Source organism: Gymnogyps californianus, chromosome 1 (genome assembly GCF_018139145.2).
Source record: "Gymnogyps californianus isolate 813 chromosome 1, ASM1813914v2, whole genome shotgun sequence".
In the NCBI taxonomy this organism is placed as follows: domain Eukaryota; kingdom Metazoa; phylum Chordata; class Aves; order Accipitriformes; family Cathartidae; genus Gymnogyps; species Gymnogyps californianus.
In genome coordinates, this window is record NC_059471.1 from 124,620,601 (window position 1) to 124,628,363 (window position 7,763).

Genomic DNA, 7,763 nt, shown 5'->3' on the forward strand with positions numbered 1-7,763 from the left:
ATAAAATATTTCACTTATCAAGGCATTAAATGTCATGTCTTCTACTTGCTATAGGAAAATGTCCCAGCTCAGACACCCACCTACATTTATATTGATAGGGGCCAGAGCCTATTGTTTGAGTGCATGGCATGGCTCAGAGCCATGCCAGCAAACCTCTCTTCCCTCCAGGCAAGGCATCCCCGTATATATATATATGTGTATATATGTATATTGCCTCCTGGGAACTGACTCTGGTCCTCAAACTAGACCTGCACATGGTCTGGGGTTGCTGGCTGGTGTGGGCCGAAACCATGCCAGGCAGCGTGCTAGCACCTGAGGGATTAGTCCTGTTGTGTGCCCTCATTTTGTTTGCTAGCACAGCCGTAACTGCCAGGCTCTGCAGCGGGGAGGCCAGGCAGGACCCAGGGAGGAGGCTGTGGAAGGGTGAGAAGGTGGTCTCTCCTCTGCAGCCACGTTCCTCTTGTGCTGAGAGGAGGTGGAAATGCTGACTGTATTAGGACTGGCCTGTATCAGGCACTTGGCGCACACTTTCAGGAGAGTAAATGGCATTTCCATACTACGTGATTTGGACAGGCAGTGCACGGCCTTGTTGCATCCCTCTGTGCACCTCCACCATTAAATATGGTCATTCAGCAGGCACTGGCACAACTTGGAACAAAAGCTGTGTATTCAGATTCCCAGGACATCTGATTCATCGAGAAAGGAGTGGGGAAGAAAAAGAAAACAAGTAAAAGGCACAAGTAAAATGTGAAGTGGAAAGAAAAGTTACACCACCAGAACTGCCAAAATCAGCATCTTCTGCATGCTAGCGTGTTTCCCACTGACAAATTAAAAGCTAAGAGGTGAATATCACAGTCAAAGTGAAGAGGCAAATAGAGCTATTTAAAGAACTAATTGGAATAAACACTGTCTTTTTTATCATCAGTGATCAGTGGATGAAGCCCCTGTGTGTAAGTAGGAACAGTACCTTGCTTTTACATGTTGTTCTTCATTAGTGAGGAAAGGAGGTTTGTTTGGCTTTTTTAATTACCAAAGCACTTCCATCTCAGTTTTAGAAACAGGGCTCAAAAAACTGATGTGATATGCCAAGGATGTACAGAAATCCAGTCAAAAGAAGGGCTCAGGTCTCTTGGGATGTGGCCCAATAGTCTTGACACTAGATACTACTGCTACTGCTACTGCTACTGCTAGGTACTACTGTTTCTTTAACACCTTACAGATTATTAAGACATTATTTCCTCTTACCAAGAAAAAAGATGAGTAAGATAAGGTATGCATTTAATCTCCATGGTGGCTATCTGCAAAATATTCATAAAAATACTCATAGTCATATTTAAAAAATTGATATGGAAAATACCAAACATCTAAATTTTAGTGATTGAGACACTCTGTATTGAGGAAAGCACCTAAGGACATAGGAAAGACTGAAGAAATGCTGAAATAATTAAGATTATGTTTACAAATGGGAGCTCCAAAATTGTTAATATGCTTCTTCAGACAGCCAAATGTCTTAACAATCTGCTCACAGAGGTTTTAGTTAAAGACAGGCTGTGCAACCACACCAGTAACTGGTACTGGGACAAACCTCCAGGCGGGACAGGGCTGTTTGCTGTCCCTCTGGGCACAGCTCTGTCCAGCTGGGGATCTGCCCGCCCATCTGCAGTAGCTGTTGGGTTACAAGGGTGTCTCTTGTCCTAGCTTTTCCTATCTCCATGTTATTCCTATTAGCACAGAAAACAGAGAAGGGAAAAGATCCTCGGTGCTGGGACTGGCAGATGGGTGCAAGGAGGGCGCGGGGGCCGTGGCATGCAGCCACTGGGTGGGAGGGAGTCCGAGGGTGGGAGGAAACGGCCGTCTCCCTGGCACAGAGGGGACGCTCGAGTCTTTTAACTCAAGAAAATGCAAAACTGCAAATTTCTCCCGAGGGGGTTGCACAGGGGCTCTGTGGGGCAGGGCAGCAGAGGTGCTCCCTTTGCCCAGCAAGAGCAGCCATGTGTGGAGGCTAGGTGGCACAGCGCCAGGGCTGGCCCCAGCCTGTGTCCCACTGCCCAGCCATCCCACGGGCTACGACGCATTTGCAGAGTCGCCCAGGCAAACCCTGGCAGCCTGATGGCTGCATGGCCCAGCTGTCTCACTGCTGTCGAACTGTGAACAACCGCAATGCTTAGCTGGGAAGAAATGTCTCCTCCTTGTCCTTCTCACAAAGAATGCTTAATACCCTTGCACATGTTAATTACTTTACAGCCTCTTGCCATAAGCAGTTCAATGTTTGCTTTTCTGGGGTTAGAAGGGCCAAGAGTATAAAACTGAGTCTAAGAGACACCCAGGAAGACGCATGTCCCTGAGCAGGACTTGTACAGAGCAAAGCAGAACCAAGCATGATTCGGACAGACTGGATCTTGCAGATGGGGAAACTGAATCACAGAATAGTTGAGCAACATTAAGTCAAGCTACATCCAATATAGCACCAAGTCTGAGGTTTACAGTGTATTAAAAGCATACCTAGCTTCTGAATCACAGGTCTGGGTCCTTTGCTAGTAGAAATTCTGCTAGATGATAGCAGAGACTTTGCATACTTGCAGAGATTTTAAAAGACAAAGTCAGAAAGAAATAAGAATTAAATGTCGGGGTTACTGAATTTGCCCTTTCTGTTCAATGGAAATAACATCCCCGCTTCATTCGTTTACATAGCTAACATCATCATGGACATCTTTGAGCAGAATGTTGTATTTAGATATATAAAATACTGTGAGTCCAAAACCTTGGGTTGCAATCCCAGGTTTGCAAATGGAAGATGGTTTGTCAACTGGGAAGTGGAAGCAGGGTTGTGAGCAAGATTGGGAACTTCAAACTTCACATGAATATTCTGTATAAACCTCAAAGAAAATAAAATGGCATAAGGAACCAGATGGCAAAACCAAAACAAATCAATAAATACATCATAAAGGATAGTACACTTTTATTTATGAAAACATTAAACCGTGTTTATATGATAGAATAATCAAACTGAAAGAAAACCTTATTACTTGCAAATTTGTATATGTGATGCAGCTGCGGGGAGACAAAACCATTCTTGAGTGACTAGATATGTTTCTTCTGCTCTCCTCCATTTCTTTTGAGCCTTAATTAGAGCCAGATGTTTCTTATTTCCTTTCTTTTTTGTTTTCAAGCCTGAATAAAGTGCGGTGCCAGCAGTAAACATCATCTTTGACATTTTTTTATGTGTCAACTGCATCTGGCTGAGTTGGAGTCACAAACCAGTAAAATTCCAGCAAAGCAGTGCAAGCTTTCACTCCTGCTGTCATTCCTGTCGGGAGCATGGAATCGGCATTACTGCTTCTGGGGTTGCTGCACAGGAGCCATAAAAATCTCGGAGTGTGTCTGAGAACCTTGTCCCTGGTAAATGACTCTGGAGGCAGACTGGAATGCCATATACCACGAACGCAGCTTTCCCTTCCGTAGTCTTAAAGTGCTGGGAGTGATTTCTAGTTGCTTAATTGCTGTTCAGTTGTATAGGTTTGCAGTCTATTTTCCATTTCTTCTTTGTCCTCCTCAGGGAGGCAATGGCTGGTAACCACAGTATGTAGATGTAACCATTTCTGCTCCAATTTCATGCCCTTACTGTGACATTGACCTCTTAGGTACCATCCCCTGCAGAATATTTTGTTATTAAAAGGCAGTGGTCTATACGCAAGAGCTTTCTTTCTGAATCAAATTACAAAGTATGCTGTAGTAGTTATGTTTTTCAACTACTTTTTAAATGTATTTTCGTTCTAAGAAGTGTATCAAATATAGAAATCAATAAACTGCAACAATTACATAGCAAGGTGTTAGAAATTACTTTTCTGAAAAAGTCATCTGAGGACAAGTTCTGCCTTATTTGACAAATACTAGGCTTTTTACTCCCACATATTTTGAGCAAGCACATATTTTACCTAGAATAGATTTTAAAGGCAAGTGCCCAGCAGTTTTCCAGTTGTCTTTCTCCCTTTTAACAGATGTGCTGTTGTTGCACAGTTCTTGAGAGTCAGGCTTGCTTCCACTACTGCACATGCTAAAGGGCTTTTTGGATAAAAAACTATTCTGTTTTCTTCCACCAACTTCTGTACCAGTAACTCCTACCCCAACTGCTGTAGTTCAGAGGAATGGAACCATGTGGGAGGAGGGCATTAAGGTATCAGATACACCAAAGTTTTCTAGTGCCTCAATTTTAAGGATGAATGAGCCTGTTGGATTGAAATTCCTTGCTGCCAAATTTTCTCTTAGTTCAAGCTGGGTTTAGATACAAGGAAAAAAAAGTATTTATTTACAGAATATCAAACAAATATCACAGTTACTGAGCTTTACAGAGACGCAGATAACATAAATGAGAGAAAGCCACATTTAACCCATTTATCCTCATGATAAAACTTTAATGGGTTCCTTCCCTCCTGTCAGACAAACTGCTCACCTTACCGATGCGTGTGCCTCTATTGGTGGTGCCAAAGGAGTAGACCTCTACAGCACAACCGTTCCACACTACAGGCGTTTTGGGACTCTAGTTTTGTCCCAGGGATGCAGATGCCCATTAGTGCTTGGAGCACACGAGGCGCAATGCTGGAGATCACCATCGAACTTCATTTCCTGTGAAGGGACTCCAGCTCCCATGCTCTGACTCCTCTCCATGGTGCAAGCCTTGGCACTTCAGTTAGGATGAGTGGGTGAGGTCCAAAGCGCCCTCTTGATCCAGACTAAAATGCTAGTGTAGGTGCACCCAGTAGTGTGGTCGGGGACCCAGGAACTGTAGGAACAGCATTGCCTTTAAGCTGCCAGCTCAGAGATGCTTTTTGCCCCAGGACATCTTGTTCCCTGGTTGTCCAGGGGGTGGTTTTAGCCTCCTTTCCTTTGGGCTACTGACTCCTTCACAGCCCACTGACAACATTAAGCGAGCTCTCTTGGGCTCAGGCAACACTGTCCCAAGACCAGGCTCCCCATACCGTGCATGAGTGCCTCCTTCTATGCCTCACCCGAACACCAATGCAACCGTGAGGTCCCGAGTCATCCCCACGGGTGGAAACACTTTCCCATTGTGAGCCAAGCTTCTGCCACACACTGAAGCTGGTCTGTCTTACACAGACCCAAGGCCAAAATGTGCATTTTACACGATTGCCCAAATGGAATGGGGCATGCAGCCTGTCACCGGCTTTTCCTTGGGGTCGACCATGAGAGTAAGCAGTCACGCTGGCAATGTGGTTGGAGATAGCAGACCCCAGCCCCAACCCCAGGGGATACGGTGACATTGGTACATTTGATTTTCTAATGCAAACTGTTTGATTCCCCTGTTCGTTTATTTAAAACTACTTCTAGATTTTTAAAGTTTCTGACTGGTAGTTTTCGGATGTCTTACATGACTCTCTCAGATTTGTGAGCAACCAGATGAAATGGGAAATTAGGAAGTGCTGACTTTCTCTCCCTTGCCTGGTCCTGGAGAAATTTAGAAGTTTTCTTATGCACAGGTAAGTGCATCCCACACGAAGTTCTCCATAGTTGACAAAAAACCACTCTCTGTCAAATATGTAGCAAAGTGGTATCAAATCCATGGAATGATGAAAGCAAGCCATGGGACTGTAATCTTTAATGAATAATCAATTTATCCCCAAAATGCAGTCTGAGGGTGGCCAAAATTATTTGCTACTTGTTGTCGGGTATGGTCCCTAGTTTTAATTTTAGAAACCAGTGAAAAATATGAAGAGGACAAAATCTGTAATTGCCAACATTTCTTCAAGTATCTCAGTTTTTTCTTTCAGAATGCATTTTCATCTTACAGCAGGAAAAGGTTTTTGTTTTTTTCTTTAAAGGAAAAAGGGAACAAAGTCAAATAAAATCCTAAATATTGTTATTATTAAGCTTGCCAAAACAGAAAGATCCCGTTCATGCAGTTCTGTTTACTTGGCTTGCTGGCTGCTCCATCATGTATGACACAGGAGACCAGATCCAAATCTGGGACCTCCTTTTTCCACAGCATTTGACTTTTGTGGATCTGTGAAGCTCTACTGCCAAGGTCTCAAAAAGAGTTGTTTTTACCTGTGTTGTAAATGACAATTAAATAGTAGAATCAAGGGAATTTGACAAGGCAGTATTGACCTTTCCTGAATTCGAGTGCAACTCATTCAAATGTCTGGGTGGGCTATGAGAGTAATATGTCTATCCCACCCTATCCTGCCCCATAAATGGTTACATTTTTTCCCCTGAAAACATGACAGACATCTTATATGAATAAATCAATTTTATTTAAATAAAATTACAGGTATATCTTGTCTATTATAAACTACCATATAGTTTTTCAAAGGCACCGATATTTAACAATAACTTAAATTTTCTTGAGAGCAGCTACCTTTTTCTGAGTGGCATTTGTAAACTTGTCAGACTTCCCTCCACTCATTCAACTCAAGCAAAATCTGTTGTTAGTGAAATGCTAAAGGTTGTACCTTTTTCATCATTATAGGTACCTTACTCTTCCTGGGCATCTCTTTTGAACAATGCTTGAGAAGAACGGGTCAGGTGTTCTGTGTAGCAAAAACCCACCCTGAAACAGGATGTTTCTTTCCTTTGTGGCACCAAAAATACATCAGGCAGAAAATGCCACTATGACACTCACTCTGCGTGTACTGTAAGTATTAAAAATTAAATCCAAGAACCTACTGTTTCTTTGAGGCTTCGGGATCTGTTTTTCTTTGCATTTCTTCAAGCTTAATAATGCAATGCCATGTTCTCTTACGCAAAGAGAGAGTTTTTGTAAGAAGCCTGCCCTACAGTACTGTGTCACAGACTGCATTAGCCTCTAGGTTGGGCTTCTTTAAAGGCTTCTTTGCTAAGCACGGTTGCACCAAAACCAGCAGATGTGTCTGATGGGCTTATTCGTCCAGTTCTCTGATCATTTACGAGATTCACAGCAGGGAGACAGAGGGAGATACAGGTGATACCTCTCAGCAGGCTGAGTCCTGCTCAGGTTTTCTCCCAAGAAAATGCACAGACCTACAGCCACTGCTGGGCTAATGCCTGGGTGCAGGTAAGGACAGAGACAGAGCCACCAGGCTGAGGTGATCACAGGAGGAACTGCGGCAGGCAGCCACTCTTCTGGCCATCGTGTTTGAGTACTGGCACTTTTTGTTTCTGAAAAAGCAGTTTTTTCAAAAGGAGAGTTGCTAAGCACCCTCCATGTTCACAGCTCACTCAGGTTATTGAATCCCATGAGGCTCACTTCGTCAACTGATTTTGGCGTATCACGACAGACTTTTGTAATAATCCCCAACTTCTCTTTGATACATAACCATCGTCTTCACTGCCCAGCACTGCAGAAGCTTTATACCCCAACCATGCTAACAGAAAAAAAAATCTGCCCTTTAAAAAAATCCCAACAATTTAGAGACAAGAGTGATGTGGCACAATGAAGGTAAGATTATAGCTGGGTGTAATGACACGCTGCTTTTGGCCAATGTATCCCTGCTGCAATTAACAGGCAAGCTCCTCAGCAAAGCTGTGGATCTTCCTTCTGGCTTCTGCTGACAGAAAATCTGATTTTAATGGAACTACAGTAATGAAACTCAAGTCTTAGATTTCCAGAGCAGAGTAAATATCAATTAATTCAGAGTTTACAGTGAGACCACTGCAAAGCTGAGACACGGAGCTACAAAAATGCCATACCGATACCGAGCTTACAAGAATGTCCTGAGACAGACTTCATTAAAGTTTGCCAAACTCTCCAAGGCCCTTCAGAGAAAGGC